The sequence below is a fragment of the Taeniopygia guttata genome, chromosome 4 (assembly GCF_048771995.1).
Source record: "Taeniopygia guttata chromosome 4, bTaeGut7.mat, whole genome shotgun sequence".
Taxonomy (NCBI): domain Eukaryota; kingdom Metazoa; phylum Chordata; class Aves; order Passeriformes; family Estrildidae; genus Taeniopygia; species Taeniopygia guttata.
In genome coordinates this window covers 62,709,881-62,727,875 of record NC_133028.1, presented here as the reverse complement: position 1 = coordinate 62,727,875, position 17,995 = coordinate 62,709,881, and the positions used below count along the sequence as shown (strand labels likewise).

Here is a 17,995-nt window from a genome sequence, read left to right as displayed (position 1 = left end):
CTTCTTTGGACATGCTGTGAGAGTGTTCTTATATAGGTAACACCATCACACACCTCCTTTCCTAGAACAGCTTCCCTCCTCTCTCTGAGCTCACAGGGATGTGTGCTGATGTGGATGCATGGCGATGTATGAGAAAGATCACTGCACATTTCAGCTCTTGCTTAATTATCCAGCTTGCATATGTTCCACTGTACTTCTGCCTTGCATCTGTTCCACCCAAGGAAATCCTTTAGAAAGCTTTGAGAACAGGGGGAAAAAAAAAAAAAATCCAGGCAAATATAATGTTTCTCTTGATACTTCTGTATTAGTGGCCAGGCTGATAGTTCTGCCTGTGAAGTGACAAGATTTGCATTGTTTGGCCTTCATTTCTCCTTCAGACGAAAGTACAGAGACTATCATTGGCAGTGTTGTGCAGACAGAAAGAAACCATATAAATATGTCCAAAGCCTTCCCTGGATGCTCTTCCAGTAAAAATTCAGGGATTATTTTATTGCAGTTTGAACAAGTGATCACTCCAAACCAAAGTTTCCAGAATTTAAATAGTCTTGTAAATAATATAATTCTGGATATGATCCACTCTTCACATAAATCCCCTACCTGAGTAACAGCTGCAAATCAAAACCACAACAGACATCATGGGTATGCCAAGTGAGCAGCCTTTTGGGCTGCCTGATTTTGGCAGCTAATACCTGCAGAAGCTTCTGTCTTCCTGCTCCTTGCTGGGCAGAATGACCTCATGACAGGAACCTGGCAGATTTTGCAAGTAACACATGGTGTTAAGACTCAGATCCACTAGGAACCAGGTCCCTTGTGTCAGCTGCAACCCAGCTGTGAACACCACAAAGTTAGGGAATACTTGAGTTGCACTTTCCCCACTTCAACCCTCCCTCATTTGATTACTTTGTCTTCCAGGACTTTATCTTCATTCCAGCTTACAAAGCATCTCCTGCTTGTGCACTGACAAAAAGAGAGCCAGTAACAAAGCAGCCTAGCATTGTCTTAGTCAGAAAATTCTCCTCAGAAAAATAAGTGACAGGAGGGAAACCCCATGGAGTATAAAGACTGTGCTGATGATAGCTCTGCATCTCCAGCTCCTATTGATGTTTATTTCTGAAATGTGTTGCTACTTATTCAGTAACAACAGGAACATCAGCCAGCACTGATTTTAAGAAAGTAGAGAAAGGAGAATGTCTTTTTTCTTCTCTCCCTCATTTAGGTCCCACGGCCAACCCCTACCTGGACCAACTCTCTTGTGTCTGGGGCTCTGCCAAGAGGCTGTGCCTGGCTCAGGGCAGGGAATACCCTGCATGTCTGTCCTGACATTTGCTGAGCCTTTGTCCAGCTATTAGTGGTTCACCCCATCACATACTATTATTATATGCCCCATGATGTTTACCAGCTGGACAGCTAAATATTTGCCTGATCTAATTTACTTTGAGTAAATCAAACTTTGGGTCTGATAAATTTGCTCAGTAACAGGTGACTCTTGACCCTTTGGGCCTTTCTTCTTCCCAAGGCCCATGATGGGTGTGTTGTGAAACCAGAGCCTGGCTGTCACTGAGTTAGGGTCTGGGAAGAGAAGATGATAGAGAGCAACTGTTAAGCCAGACCTGCCATAATTGTCATCTCAGATGGAAAGATTTCCACTCCAAACTGAAGTTTCCAGCACTACCATTTATAGGAGGAAGGAGGCAGACAGAGCAACATTCTCTCCAGTGCTTCCCTGCTTTGCCTTTCCACCCATCTACTTCTTGGGGGAACTGGAGAACAGGAGGTCTCAAGGTGCCAATTTTCCTCTTGGCCATTCCTGCTGGACCAAGCCCTGAGGTGCCAGCAGTAACCTTGCAATGAACTAGCAACACATTTAAGAGAGAATAAACAGCATTGATACAGCTCTCCTTAAAGGAGCATACTGGTACCTTGACTAGGAGTAAGGAGATAAAAAAAATAAATCACAGCATCTTCACTCAAAACTCCATCTGATGCAGAGTTGTTACAGGACCTTTAAAGAGAAGAGATGGGATTGAGAGAGACCAAGAGGAGGTAAAAACATGAAGCCCTTTGCCTAGTCTGCTTCAGTAAGTCAGTACTTCTCAGCAAAAAAAAAGACAAATTCATGGAAGTGCCTTCATGGAAATAGAACATCCTATAGCAAAGAAACTCTACTGTATTAATATATTCAATGACCTGGGAAAGGTATTAGTCAAAACATTTATTCTATGAAGCTACATGAAATCAACCATTTCAATCCCTTCTTCTCCAAAAGCTTTGGTCTCTGTGGAAGAGCTTGTCTCTACACATTCCACAGAAAGACAGAACAACCAGTCTCCTTTTTTCTTGACAAATATTCTGCTAATCCTTACTAGTTTATTATTTTTATCCATAACAATCAGATTGTTATGCAATTCCTAACTGCAGCAAGAATTGTATAAAGGCTAATGCCTAGATCTCACTGACAAAGGATTTTAACATCATAGATTATCTTTAAAGAAACATAAGCACAACAGAGTTGTTCCAGGCAAAATATTCATTCTACTTTCCCAGATGATGCTTTGAATAGATAAGTAAAGAACTGGAATGTCAAAATATGACGCATAATTAATAAATTCGTATCAACAAATTCTTTTCTTCACAGCGCAAAGTACTGCTTGAGCCAAGAGTCACACATCACAGGGAAGGCAGGGACAAGTGAGGTTTATTTGTTCAACTTGCAGATAGCAGCTCTACTCAGGCAAGTTTCTAGAAACAGAGGGACCTTCAGTATTTTAAAAAGTGAGGAAACTTTTCATCCTTTCTATAGGAGATGAGCGCCGTTCTCACAGGAGGGCAGCCATGATACCCTTAAACCCAAGTAACAGTGCACAGGCAAAATACCACCTCCTGATCCTGAATTAGGTAACTCGTGTCCAGCCTTTGGGATTGTTTATTATTGTAGCAGTAATTTTCTAGTAAGTTGCTGGAATGTCTTTGAGAATGTCTTTAGCTTTGGCTAAATTAAAAATGTTTTCAATTATTATTATTTCCAACTAGAGTCTCTCTCTTTTGGGATTTTGCAAATGGCACCTGTATACATTTTCTGCTCATTGGATAACCAATCTCAGTAGAATCCTTACACCATGTGAGAGTCCCATGGGAACTGAAAATAGTTTACTCTAGATAGATGAATTTATATCATTACATTATAAAAGCTTTTGCAGAAAGAATACTTTCTAGCAGGTGTCAAGCTTCTGTACTCTGTAATCTATCATCAAATCTCAAAGACATCTGGCCAATTATTTTATTTTCCTTTCAAAAACCAAGGAGGGGAAATAAAAGCAAATTCAACATTTACATTACTATTTGTGGAATGAAAACAATGTTTTTTCCAGCAGGTTATGTCCTATTTACTTTCTGTGTAGCATGTTGACAAATTAAATATTTTCTAGGAAGATTATCTGCTACCATTTAAAAATTGAGGTTTTTCTACTTTATGACAGCTTTAATCAATGTTGAAATTATTTTAAGAAAGGTGGGCAGATGCTGCTCACTTTGAATTACTTAGTTTCTTTGGGGAATATTTTCCTAGGTGCAGCCTGAATTTGGATTTTCAAATTCCTTTGTTTGACAAGACAGGTCAGCATACCTTGGCCCTGCTTTACTACCCCCCACGTCTGATTAGTGCAAAACACCAAAAGCATCTCCTGCAGTACAATGGTAACAGCAGCAATGCAGATTTCATGGAGTAGCTCTGATGGGAACTCAGTCCTGGATTGCATTTGAGAACTTTCTGAAAGGTGCCAATGTAATTTAGTCTGTAATCCTTATCCCCAGCAACAGGCAAGACTATGCAAATTGTGCTGTCCACAATTTGAACATAGTATCTCTCGACATAGCACTGTTTGGGGAGAAGTCAAGTTTTTTCTGCTGCTTAAACTAAAACTCTTTCTGCCACAAGTTACCTTGTATGCACACACAGCTCAAGGAGAAAGGTAACTCCTCTGAATGAGGGAAGGAGTCCTTAAGGAAAATCAAACAGACCACCCAGTCCCCATTTTATCCCTGAATCTTCCTTGTTTTCTATTTTCTAAACATTTTTCTCTGTAGCCTTATGATCCTTTGCTGTTCATGTCCAATATTCACCCCAAAAGTTCTTGATCACCACCACACCACACAACACTACTCCCTGCAGCAAAGCATTCTGGTCTCTGCATAATGCATCCCAATTCCATGATAAGGAATCCTTAGAGCTTGGCAATTTTTGTAAGCAAATAGCAGCTACATCTTAAGACAGGGAGGCTAAATCATGTGCACCTTTTCATTGTTTTTGGATGTAAAACTTGCTAAATTTACCAGCTTTGCAATCCTCTAGCAGTTCCCTATTCATAAGCAGCAAATATGGATCCTTAAAAAACATGAGCACATAATTTGCAGTGTAATAAAAAAGTGAACTGCAAGTTGCAGGAAGGGGGGAAAAGTAAAAAGGAAGGAAAAAAAAGCATCAGCAACGAGCGACAACTTCCTCCTGACACTGATTAATTTCAGCTGGTAAGAGTTCCACACTGGGAACCACACAGATACTATTGCTGGTTTTGTCAGAGAATCCTTCTCAAATTTCACCTAACCCATTTAAACTCCTGCTGCTGTTGCAAAAGCATCATAAAAATAGCAGCAAAACTGTGCTTTCTGAAGCAAGCAGTGCAGAAAAATATCCTTCACAAAAGCAAAGCTTGCAGCATGCTGTAATTAAGGCCCCATCCTGACAGCGGGAGCATGGAGTTTCATTCCAAATATAGCAGAAGGCTCTCCGATCTACAACCCCCTTTCTAATGCAAGATTTACAAAATCAGCCAGTATATGCCAGCCTCCTCCTAGGAATTCTTTAAGAAATATTTGGGGTTCCAGTGCAGGGAGCTTTACAGCAGTAGTCTCCGGTGTCAATAATTTTGGTTGGTTTATTCCTTGCCTACACAGTGCTCAGGGCAGGGCATCCCCTACTCACAGGCAGGAAAAGCAGCCTCTGCCAGACCTGTTGGCTCAAGCAGGTGGCAGCACACACACAACACAAAGACAAATCCCCCAAACCCTTGACTTTTCCCCTAATATTGATCTCTAGCCAGCTTCCAGCAACTGCTTCTCATGGCATTTTACCTTGAGCTGGAAGGCAGTAAGGACTCCGTCAGCTTTGGGTTGTCTTTCTTTAGTTCAGTGTAAAGCAGAGATTTAAGCCAGCTTGGACTAGCTCATACTAAAATGCAGCATGGCTAACAGGCATGAATGAGATTCCACCAAATGTAAACTGAGTTTGGAAACCATCTTCTTAATTAGATATTCCTGATGTCAGGAAAATAACCCATGATGTCAGAAGTTTATGTCCAAAAAGGAGACAGTGCAGTCATACAAATTTATTTGAATAAAAGGAGAGGCCACAGGGCATCACCCTGGGGTCTCTCAAATTGATAGAGGATGCAGCCTCTTTTTTATCCTAATTTCCCAGCTGCATTTCCCTCTCTCTTCCCCTATTGGTTGAGGTACTTGACAGGTACAGACTTCCCAAATTGCCTAATACAGACACCCCCCACCTTCCAATGTGCATTCTCTCCTGCCCCCCTTCTTTTTCTTTGTGTCTCTGCTCTTTTTCTCCAAGTCCAGGAATTTAGCATGGCCTTGGGTGAGCAACGGTCTGTGTCAATTAGTGGGATTCCTATGGAATTTATGGAATTTATGGTTACTCGTATTGCTTTTTTCAAATATCAGTATCTGGGTTTATTACCTGCAGGGCCACAGTTTGTTCATAAAGACACCTCTCTCTCATTCCTTTCACTAATATAGATCAGCTCTGAATCCTAACTGCGTCATCACATGGCAGAATAATTCATAATTTCCACAAAAAAGCTGTCTTTTAACTCTGTAGAAATGGAACTCTAGCCTGTGTTTTGTCTATGTTTCTGGTCCAGCTTGCAGGTCTTCTCATCTGCATCCTGTACCATTTCTGGGGCAAAGAAAAAAGGAAGGAAGCTCTGGGTTAACCCTCCATGACACTGCCCATGTTGCTGGAACTTCTTGTGCGTGGGTAAGCAGCTCTGGGTGAGAGCCTCTGAAGAGGTGGACATAGCTCTGAGGTTTGACAACACCAGACAAGATGACTGTTTCCAAGAAGGTGCGTGCTATGACTGCTTTGGACAGCTGTACTGCAGCTGGGTAAACTATAAAAATAGTAATATGCTCCTAGCAAAAAGCCATTTTTGATAGAGTCCAGCCTGCTCCTCCCTGAACTCTGTAAGCTGAGTCCAGCTGCTGGCAATGTGCAGCTCAAAGCTGGGCTGTGGGCTTTGTGGCCAGTTCCGTGGACCTGTGCAGCACCTAAGCAAGCTTAGTGAAGAAGAATCCATCACCTCAGCTCTACTCCTGATAGCTAACTATGCTAAAACTACAGGAGAGCTGCAGGAACATGGGGATACCCAGGACATACTACCAAATAGTGGGATGTGCTCAGGTACTTACAAGAGAAGCATGTTTTCCCAGTCTATGCTACCCTGGATGAGCCCAAGGATATACCTTTTTCTGCCCTCCCTTTCCCAGCATTTAATCTGTGCAAAATTCAGGCCTGCTCCAGTGCACAGCATTTAATACTGATCTGCACACTACATCATCCACCTTCCTGAAGGTGGGCACGACAGAGACAGTGCAGAGCATCAGACCCTGGGACATCCCAGGCTGTCTTGTGGATGAATGGCTAAATTTCCTGACATAAAATCCAGGATCCCGCATGTCTATGGCTGCTGTTCTTGGAAGTCTTAATATTTCTGCTGTTCTGTGCAGCACCACGCAGGATGAACCTCTCTCCTACTGCATATACCAAAAGTCACATGGAAAAGTGAGCAGTGTCACAGTCTGTATCCATGTCTTTTATAAACTGTATTTAGTAAGAGGCTACAGGCTGTGTGTGGAAGCTGTGAACATTTCACAGTGAGCAAATCCACTGTTTACCCAAGGCTGTTTTCCTTGTGGCTGTTTCTTTTTTTCTGTAACATGCATGCATGCCCTTGGTGTTTACTGTCAGCAATTTTCAATATGCTGACATGGCTAAAAGTGACCACAAAGCCAAAGCAAGCAGGCAAAGAGGATAACCCAAGTAGAACTGTCAGGAGGCACAGACTCCAACTTTGCAATCCTGCAGCAGTAAGGACCAAGGTAATCCGGCTCTTATGGAGAAGAATTGGATCCCTGTGTCACAATGTTCATAATTTGTGTGAGGGAGGAAAGAGTACAGCAGTACAGATCACACCACCTCCCTGTCCTCTGAGGCTGTGTCTGGAGAATCAATAGCTTTCCCAAGCAGGGTCTGACATCCCAGCCCACAGGACCAATTCAGAGCCATGATTTTATAGCTACTCTGCTGCAAACTCCTTGCAGATCCCAGCAGGGATTTAAGAGCTGTCCTGAGAGCAGAGCCATGATCTCTCCTTACTGGAGGCAAGATCTGAGTTTCCTCAAAGTGACATTCAGCCTTTTCCCTGGGCTGTGGCATACCCACAACCTTCTGCTGACAGATACAGCTTCAGGTGAAACAATACAAACAAATTCCACCATGGAATTAGGGGAACAAAGGGAGGCCTTTAAAAAATACCTGGCACCTGATAAAATAGCTGCCCACAGCAAATACATACAGCACCCTGATACAAGTGCTTGAGGGTTAGAAACAAGCTTCTGTTCATTCATTTTTTTTAAAAAACCATATATTTTCCAAGGCCAGTAATTGTATTAAATTTTTCATGATTAGATTTTTCCACCCTCACAGCTGTTTTCAGTCCAAGATATCAAAAAGATAGTCATAACAATGATTAACATTGTCCATTTTCCTTTGTCCCAGTCCCAGGACTGGCAGATTTGGAGCAACTTCTGTGCACATATGTACCAGAGGAGCAAATAATTATTTTTATTAATGTCCTCCATAATTATGGAGAATAGAATTATTTATGTAGTGTCTACTAAAATACACAGAGAATCTTTTACTTTTTGAGGAACATCTTGCATCAATAGCAAAGCAAAGGAAAAATGAGAAATGCTGGGTTCATGAAGACTTCGCAACATTACTGCAGGCATTAGTCCAGTAAAGTATAGTGAATAAACCCCACTTTGTAGTGGACAGGGATAAGTGAGTTCTCCAGAGAGTTACTCAGATCCTCTAACTTAGTTCCTGCTCCAGAAATGCCTCTGGCACCCATGAAAACAACCAGGATCTACCTGGTTTTGACTGATCAGCACAGCAGTTCTGTTCTTCACTGCTCTGTTGCTCAGTCTCTTTCTTATCCCTTCCTAAACTGCAGTAAAAACATTCCTCCAAACTGAAGCCAGCAGGGCAACACAATTACAATAAGACTCGCAAAATATGATCATTTGCATATCCGTGACTGACACAGAAGATCATTAATTAGGCATTCTGAGTATATGTATATATGTATAAATTAGCATCTATTCATCATTTAGACTGTAATAGGGTTTTTTTTATATCTGAATATTAACTATGTAGGAAAATTACTAAGTTTTCCACGGAAGGGCATTCAACAAGAAATTTCATCAGCAAAAATAAAATGAGAATTACAAAAATAATCAAAATAGTGGAGTGAACACTGAAGAATCTGACCTTGGTAGTGCCTGTCCCTGCTCTGTTCCACCTTATTTATTGCAAGCTCTCTGCTACCTCCCTCACTACCCAAGCACATGCATCCCCAACAATTCTTTATGATAGGAGCATTTCAGCAGTACTATTTTTGACTGAATTTAAAAGACAATGTAAAAACCTTCAGGATTTCATACATCTGCTATCCACAATCCCTACACCTCATTAAGATTAAAGAGGACACAGACTGAGAGGAGAACTTCTAACTTCACCACTAGCTAGCAGAGCTCCCAAAGACACGCATCTTGCACCAGTGCAGACTAATTCTTACTGAGGAGAATAATTAGAAGGAAACAAGACTTTTATATTTTTTAAAAAGCTGGATGTGACCTCTTTGCAGGGAGTAAAAGACACTTCAAAGACTGCACTTTCAGAAGTGAAAGAAATCTGGTGACTTTGGAAGTATGAGATGACAGCTTGAAAAATTACCAAAGCATACAGCTCTTGAACAGAAATAAACAAGGCAGGAATGTTGGTAGCATTTATAGGCAAGACAGAAACTAATGAAGATATAACTGCCAATAATAATATTAACAAATTTTGCTCAGAGCTACAAAATGCACAAGTGGTAGACAAAAAAAAAAGACAACAAGGGGGTATCAGATGGTAAAAGCAGAAGCAGCTGCTTTGCTGTGCTGCTTTACCCTTTCCAAGCATCTGACCTGTACTTTTAAGAACACTGATGTTTACAGTCAACCAGTGAAATGGAAAACTAATCAAGAAATGAAAAATGAACAGAAACAGCATCCTCCAAAGAGCAGATATTTATCTAGCAGAAAATGAAGATGAACTTCATAACATGGAAGTTCTTACTGGGTTGCCTATATGGGATCGTATTAGTAAACACAGAAAATGGAAAGCACACTAGCAAAAGAACAAAGTGTGAAACCTCTGTTTTCTGTTGTTATTTTTCCGCTTCCAAAGTAGGGCTCACTGACTGTTCCTTGTCCATCACAGTGGTGGCTCTTATGTATAGCGATTAGGCAGCAGCTATCCCAGCATCTTCTGCATTGGTAGAGATGGAAAATCCGTTATCACATTATGTAATTTAGTTCTGTGTGGTATCATTGAGAACAGTGCAACTGTGTGACTGATACTTCAGTCATTTAAGCTGGACAATGAAATTGAGTATCTGGGAAAGAAAAAAAGAAAAGAAAAAAAGAAATTTAAAGACTATCTGATTTTTTTAATGCAGGTTTCTTTGTGATTAAAGTTTCCTGAATTCAGCTAAATTTAGATTCAAGGATAGCAAGCATGAAGCATGTAGTCTCACAAGCCCTCCTCATTCCTCCTACTCTTTGACTTCATCACTGTGCAAACCCACTGACCTTGCTCAGCATCTCTGCCCTACCCTATTATTACTATGATACCACCTTTAAAATATCCATATATAGAATCCATTACAAAGCTGTAAACTCACTGAAGCACATACACATGCATATCCAAAGGAAGAAAAACTGGTGGCAGCATTCAGTGGTCTAGGTTTTGTCTCTTCAACATAAAAATGAAAAAAAAAATGTAGGAAGGAAACTCTGGCTTAATTTTCTGCCTTTCTGCAAATGTAAATCTGTCTGTCATACATCATCTCTGCATTTTGGGGTATTTTTAGCTCTCAAGCTCCAGGTCTGATCTAGACAGTTGTGGAGCGCTGACAGTTCCCACTAAACACACACAAGAATGACTCCAGCTTCGCCAGAATTAAGCAGGGGATGGGTACAACTTTCTAAAGGTGCATGCCAGCTTTTGAGTGTATGCCTGCTGAGCATGATCCCTAAGATTACATGGCTTATGAAGGCAGGGAGACGACAGGTCACAGCTAGGTCTTGGGGTCAAACAAAGCTGCACTGAGTGGTATGTGGATGAAGGTCATAGAGCATCATAGATAAGATAACAACATACAGACAAGGAAAGATCATTTATCCTGATATCAAGACATCAATTTCAACCATCAAAACTAAGAAGATCATTTACGTGCCGAGAAAATCCACCCACCAATCCAGAATAATACCTACCAGGCAACAAGCCATAGGAACCACAGAAATAAAACAGAAAATTCAACTATGTAGCAAAATGAAAACTGATGAGGTAAACAGGCATAACTTGGACCAGGTGGGTCTTTTCAAATGTCATGATTAAATATGAACAGAATAGGTCAGGGTAGTCTACAGTATCCAGTGCTCAAAGTCGATTCAGAAAAGTGGGAAGTTCCTGTTTCAGCCTTTAATGAAAGAGCAAAGGCAAGTCCAGCTCCTGGCCTTGCAGATTTTATCACAAGGACCTGTTCTTCTGTGCTTAAGAAGGTAATGATCTGGTTGAATGGGCCTGAATCCCTGAAGGAAGGATCCTTCAAAGACAGAGCAAAAATCTTTGAGGCTTTGAAAAAAATAAAGCACCTTCTGACAGTTTGGGACAAAACCATCTCTGAAAGCTGAACATAATTAAGGCATTTATTTCAAACTCTTGTATATTCCACTGGCTATAGGAAAGGGATTGATTTATTGAAAAAGACTGTTCTGGCAAGAGGAGGAGTGTCAAAAGGGTAAAAAAAAGCTCTATCAACATTTACATGGTTTGGACAATGCTATCAGGCACATTATTCTTTTGGTTGTCCTGTCCAAGGCTAGGAGTTAAGACTTGATCCTTGTAGGTCCCTTCCAATTCAGGATATTGTACAATTCTATAATTTTCTTCAGGGACTATTAAACCATTCTCGCTGCAGCAAGCCTCCTTCCAGAGTTTGGGACAGACTCTACTCCAGGCCAAAGGAGTTGTCTCAATGGCCCAAGACAACGCAGACCTTATTCACAGTAGAAAACCTATAGTGCATGAACTCTTTTGGGAGACATCATCCTGAGAAAGAAAACAGACTGAAAGAAAATAAAAGAGAACCACCTACAAGGGTCCAGTAGCATCAGAGGGGAAGGTTACTCAAAGTCTGAAAAAAAGAAGAAACAATTCAAGCCCATTTGCTTGCTGTCTCTTGCCAAGTACCCTTTAATGAGCCTCAAAAACCTGAATTTACCAGAATCCTACTCTAGCTAAAGCAACACTAGTTATACAACTTGATCTTAATTGAAATATTTGGTGCCTGCTGATATGTTCAAACAAATTCACCAGATCTTGATTATGCGCTGGCAATTAAAGCCATTAAGTCAGTAGACAGACAGCAGGTTATTTCATTGCTATTTGACAAAGCCAGCCAACATTCTTTCCCCTGTCTATGTGACAGCACTGTAATTAGCAGTAATCAAATACTATTTGTGTGAGGTGTTATGAGTCTGCTTCCTTAGCTAGCAAGATACCTCTGCCAACTGCAGAACACAGAAACTCACCTCTGGTCAGACCATGCACAAGATAGAATAAGGGGAAGAAAATAATGAAACAGGATGAACAATGGATGATTGCTTATTTCAGGATGAAGGAGTTCTAGAAAGCAAAATTAAAAATTAAGAACTTTTTTTTTTTTTTTCTGCCAGCTATATATTAAAAATAAGTTAAGCTAAATTATAAAACCATCATCAAGGAATATTGCAAAATACAATAATAATTAAAATTATATCTAGCATTTATGTATTCCCTGCTTGAGGAATGCATGCAACTTCTATTAGATTAATGGGTGTTCTACTCATGCATCAAGCAGAGACTAAAGCCTAATAGTGCATTACATTTTCAAAGTGCTGTACAAACATTAACTAATTAATCCTCATAACCACCCTGTATAGTAGGTAAGCGATACATGACGTGTATGTCTGAGGAAGCCCAAGAGCAAGACAGCACCACTCTGTGCTCTTCAACACAGACCAGAAATTAATCACATTTACTGCACCGAATTCAGATGCATTCTACAAGAGCAAGAGAGGGAGACATGGTGAGCCAAGTTCACTGAAGCCAGCAAGAAAAGAAGTAAATTACAGCTTCCCTCCTCCCTGGCTCTGGTGGGCCACTCTTGACAAGCACAAAGTATTAATGCCCACTGCTTCCCATTTAAATTTCTGCTGAGGGGAGAGAGCTCTTGAACACTGGCAAGAGAAAGTAAAAGATCCATAGGAGCCTCATCACTGCAGATTTCTCCTCTGTCAGAACCACTGCCTTTGATATCTTGATCTTCCCCACTTTCTGCTACTATTCTTCCTGGCAGGCTTTCTGCCTTCAAAACCTTTAGCTAAGTCTGTATATCAAAGTTGCAACAGGACCCCAGGAGGAGAAGCTCAGCCCACTATTTGGGTATTCCAATTACAACACCTGCATGATTTCTCTTTAAATAGGAATCCAGCAGTGAACATACTTCATCTTTCCCTGGTGAAGAGACACTGCATTCTGAACACCCATTCTCAACAGGCCATAGGCAGGTGTAACTTCACACGCAGAAAACTGCTTTAATGCCATGTAAAAAAGTCCCAGGACATATATGCTCAAAGAGCATTTTATAAATATAACAAGATTACATTACACAGCAGTACATTGTGAGAGAAGGGGGGGTGCACTTGAGGACACAGTTTAGCAATGAACACAGCAGTGCTATATTAACAATTAGAGTCAATGATCTTAGAGATCTTTTCAAACCTTACTGATTCTATGACAAATGTTAAATCAGTAGTGATAAAGGAAAAGCAGACCAGGTAATACTGAAAGCATTACACTGCACCATTCTCATCACTATTCTGCTTTCCAAAACACACTCAGCCCAGTACATACCATAGTGAAATGGTGCAGCAGCAGGTGTTCTGGCAAACTAGCACAAAGACATTAACCATGTTCAAGTTTTCTCCAAAGTCTTAGAAGCTCAGTGTCAGAGTTGAGGCGATGGATAAAATCCATGGGTCTCTGACAAAATGGTCTTCTCCATGGAGAGAGGCCAAGATCAACCTTCTTTTCTGCACATGTGACCCTGATCCCAGCAGCAGTCATGGGCAGTTTTCCATGGTTGAACTTGCCTGCAAAGTAACATGTGCCATTTACAAGCAGAGAGCAGACAGGTGCTCAGGCAGAATCATGAGGAGAAACAAAAGCTCACCGTCAAGAAAGATGCTCTAAAGACCATGCTTTATCACCCTTTGGTGTCATATCAAACACATGAACAGGCAGTATGAAATATGAGAAATTTTCTTTAAAAATTATCAGAGTTTTGTTTAAAAGTAATTCACATAAATTATAATTCATATGCCAAATCTTGAGCTAGAGGTGGTGCTCAAAACTGGCTCACCCTGACTGCCTTAGCATGCAGGGTTTGGGGGTTGGATGGCAATGGGAACTATGGATGGCTCAGCTGGTGTGTTTGGTCTTTAAAGATAGAAACACATTTGAAACATTCTGTTTGCACTTGCCACAGGCTACCTAGAAAGTGTACAGACACATATCCTAAATACATATGTACTTGCATCACTTCACCATATCAATGAAGTTTCAATAAGACCATGTGTAAATCTGCTTAGAAAATGAACTTTCATGTGCCCAAGAGCTTCCTGTGCAATAAATGTACCACAGCACAAGGAAGAAACAGTAGTGACAACAGTGAAGCTCCAGATGCTTGGGATGGAAAAGAGCTATGAATTTTGGCTTGAACAACTGAAAATTGAATTGAACTTTCTGGGTAGCGCTTTTCTGTTTGCAAAAATCAGGTTAACACTTTCCAAATTTGTGTGTTCTCAACTGCAGAGAGCTGAACTCAATGTGGATTACAGTTGACTTTGTCTTTATTTAATGTGATTCAGAATCCTCTGTGGTAGCAAACACAGCATTTGCCCCAGATGTGTGCCCCAGCATTGGCCAATTTTATCTCAGGTGATAGACCAATGCCCCTCCTAACACAAGGCAAGCACAAGTCTGCAGGAGGTACACACACATTAACTTTGTTCTGCATTGGAACTAAGAACTTGTGTATAATTTTTAGCTGGTTTTCTCTCAAGGAGGAAAAGATTTTCCCAAAATCTTGTCTTGGGGAGGCATCCACCTGTAAGCATAGGGAACAGAAGGGCAGCCTCCTAACCCTGGAGGCTTTATTACATGCTTAAAAAGCCTGCTGTGAGCTCTGCCCTTACAGCTCTCAGTTTCAGGGATAAGTGTTTGCCAGCAGCTTACTCCACCCTCCCCACCCCAGCCAGGCCAGGGGATCCACCTTCCCTTTCCTCAGTAAATGGAAGCCCTGAAACAATCCCTGCACACAACTCCTGCAATGCCAACTTCACACTGCCCTGTCTTGGCTAAATAAAGACAACTAAAGGAAATTTCTTGCACACCTTCCCTAAACCTGTTGTTAGATATGGAGAGAGAGAGAACAGCACAGAGAAATGAGACTGTGAGAAACTGGTCTCATTTCAAAGAAGCCTTCCCTCTCGGCTAGCAAATACTCAGCAAATATTGTGACCATTTAATTTCTATCCTCTCTCTTCCCCTCAGTCAATAACTATATAATTTCCATAGATGTTGAGGAAATATTCTCTGATCAGCTGAAATTCAGTGTAGACAAATGCAAGGTAATGCACATGAAGAGCTGTGGTTTCCTCATACCTGCTGATGGATGTTATCTTAACTGCAACTGCCCTGGAAAATTCTTCAGCATTGCTGTAGGCAGCTGAATGAAAACACCTGCTCTACACAGAAGGACAAAGAAGTGGCAAAGAAGTGGCAAAGAAACAAAACAAGAGGATGGGAGAATGTGTTAATACAAGGAAATTTTTAAAAAATAGTAAAGGGGTAAGTAAAGCTTTCATGAACACTCCTCACTAAAATATTTCTGCCTCATTTCAAAAAGGATACATGTTATTACAGGCATGGAGAAGTTTCCATCTGAAGAAGAATTTTAGAGATTGTAACTATCAGTTTAAAGAGAACTCACGTCAGGACTGGCATGAAAAAAACTATGTCCAATAGTACATGCTTTAAGGAAGGTCTAGCTCCCTTTTTCTTATTATTTTCCTAAACAGAAATAAATGAAAACCCTGGCATTTAATGAAAATACATCTAAAGTGCAGTATGATTAAAAATAATGTTCAATGTCTTGTTGAGACATAGTCTTAAAGATTTGAAAAAATATTATATGTTTATAGACAGGGAGATTTATAATTTTGCTACAAGTTTACATAGGTTGTCTACCCTTCTGCATGAGTCAAAGGAGAACTGAGATAACCAAGGAGAGGAAGAAATTCCTCCTCGAAGGTGTGTTGATTTGGCACAGCCTGGTTTTTGCAGTTGGGGAAAAGCCACAAGGGTGCTGCTAAAAGGTTCTGCCATATCCAACAGAGCCAATCTCTGATGTCTCTGAAGACAGACATGGCACAATTAGAGAGGGTGTCTGTGATGACATATTTAAGAAGAAAATCAAAACATCGCATGTACGTTTTTTTCCCAGAGGTGGCAAAGTGCCGCACCGGGGCCAGCTCGGAGCAGCATGTGGCGATGCGCTGCAGCCGCCACCTTGGCACTGCCCATCCAAGCCTTGCCTGCCTGGCTGCCCCTGTCCAGCTGTGCCTGGGCACACGGGCAGGGCTGGTGGCAGCTTTTCCTTCCCGGCACCGGGCGGGAGCAGAGGCGTTAAACAGCACCGGCGCTGCCATGGCCGCCCCTGCCTGCGCCATGGTGGCAGCGGAAACGTGATCAGCAACTCCCCGACGTGGAACCTGGCTGAGATCAACCTCTCACTGCTTTGGGATCCTGCAGGAATCTTCGAATTGGTGGAACTTGTTGGCAGTGGTACCTACAAGCAGCAGTTTTTCTTCTAGTCAGAGAAGAGGAGGAAGTGAGGACACGAGAGGGAAAACAACATGGTGGCACCAAGGTCAACGGAAAAGGGGGAGGAGATGCTCCAAGCACCAGAGCCAAAATTTTCTCTGCAGGCTGTGGCGGACCATGGTGAAGCAGGCTGTCTCCCTGTAATGCATGAAGTCCATGGGGGATGCAGAGATCCACTCACAGTCCATGGGAAAAGTGCTCATGCAGGTAGATACCAGAGAAAGCTGTGACCCAGTGGGAGACCCAAATGGAGAGAGGGCCCCTGCTTCCAGAGATAGAGGGAGAGAGCCCTTGCTTCCAAACTAGAGGTGCCTATTCTTAGAGGATTGCACCCTATGGACAAGCGACCCACGCCACAACAGTTTTGGGAAGACAGTTTGCCCATGGGAGAGACTCACGGAATCACAGAGAAAAGACTCTTTCCCCTGAGTGAACAAAAAAAGATCTCAAGTGACAAACTGACCAAAACACTATGCTCTGTCTCCCTGCACTGTTGGTAGGAGGGATGAAAGGGTTGTGGGGGAGAAAGGGTGTTTTAAAGGCTTGTTTCATCTCTCATTGTCATCTTCTGACTCTGTTAATAACAAATTTGCTTTATACCTTTAAATTTTAACCTGCTTTGCTCTTAGATGTTTTCTCCCAGTCCTCATGTCAACTCATGAACCCTTTTTCCCTCTCCTCTGCCCAGCTGAGAGCAAGAGAGGGTGAACAAATGGCTTTTGTGGGTGTGTGGTGTTTGGTCAGTGTCAAACCACGACAGAAGGCCTCACTATAGCATCTCTTGGGACTTCCAAAGTGCCTATGCAAACTGAGCATCCAGTTTCTTCTGAAATCCATGGCAATTACATGCTGAGATCCCACAATGCTGTTGACCACCCCCTCATTTCCCCCCAAACACAAGCCCACATCCTAAAACATCTAAAGCTATGCCTATATAGGGTCAGAGACAAGCAGCAACAGAGCCTGGGGAACCAGACAGCTCTGAAAGTAGGAGAGTCCAGCTCAGCATGGGCCCTGTGGATGGTCAGTGGAGGACAGGAGGGACAAGTCCGCCTCAACCACTGTACAGAATAAACTCCGTTGGATCACCTCAGCAAATCCTGTGCCGGGGCTCTGCCCACTACTGGAATGGCTGGAAAGCCAGGGGCCCCAGTCCAACTCCAAGGACAACCCTCTTCTTTGGTATGTCACACAGCTTCTGTTTGGGATGAATGTGACACATCCACATCTCCAGGTTCACAAGCAACATGACAGGCTTCCCGTTCAAAGCCAAGATGGAGTTGCATCAGATATGACTCTGACTGGTTTTCAAAAAGGCCTAATTCTGCTCTCACTTGAACTTTTCACTAATGCAAATGAATTAACTCCAGCTATATGCTAATACCACTAGGAATACGATTCAGAAATCACAGAAGGCTATTTTCAGGATTTTCTTTTATTTCATGAAAGACCCTTAACTCCCCTAGTCTTTCAAAGTAAGCCAAAACATTCAGATGTAGCTGGTACAAACTGCGTCATACAAGACACAGACATAAAGAGTAGAACAAGTGCTATAATTTAACATTCAAGCAGTCACTGCACAGCCCCTATGTATTGTTGCAAATGAAC

At 41.8% G+C, this 17,995-nt stretch overlaps 1 protein-coding gene across 4 annotated transcripts in view; it reads right to left on the bottom strand.

The window, feature by feature from the left end:
* The window catches only part of MAML3 (mastermind like transcriptional coactivator 3), a 243,445-nt gene that overhangs the window by 107,804 nt on the left and 117,646 nt on the right, over window positions 1-17,995 (bottom strand). The window contains exon 1 of one of the 4 annotated variants that reach the window (XM_072928756.1): window positions 9,549-11,201. The exons of the other annotated variants lie outside the window; for them this stretch is intronic. The gene's annotated coding sequence lies outside the window, so the exon portion shown is untranslated. Of the gene's footprint in view, window positions 1-9,548; window positions 11,202-17,995 lie in introns of those variants that run through there. 4 annotated transcript variants of the gene reach the window in all.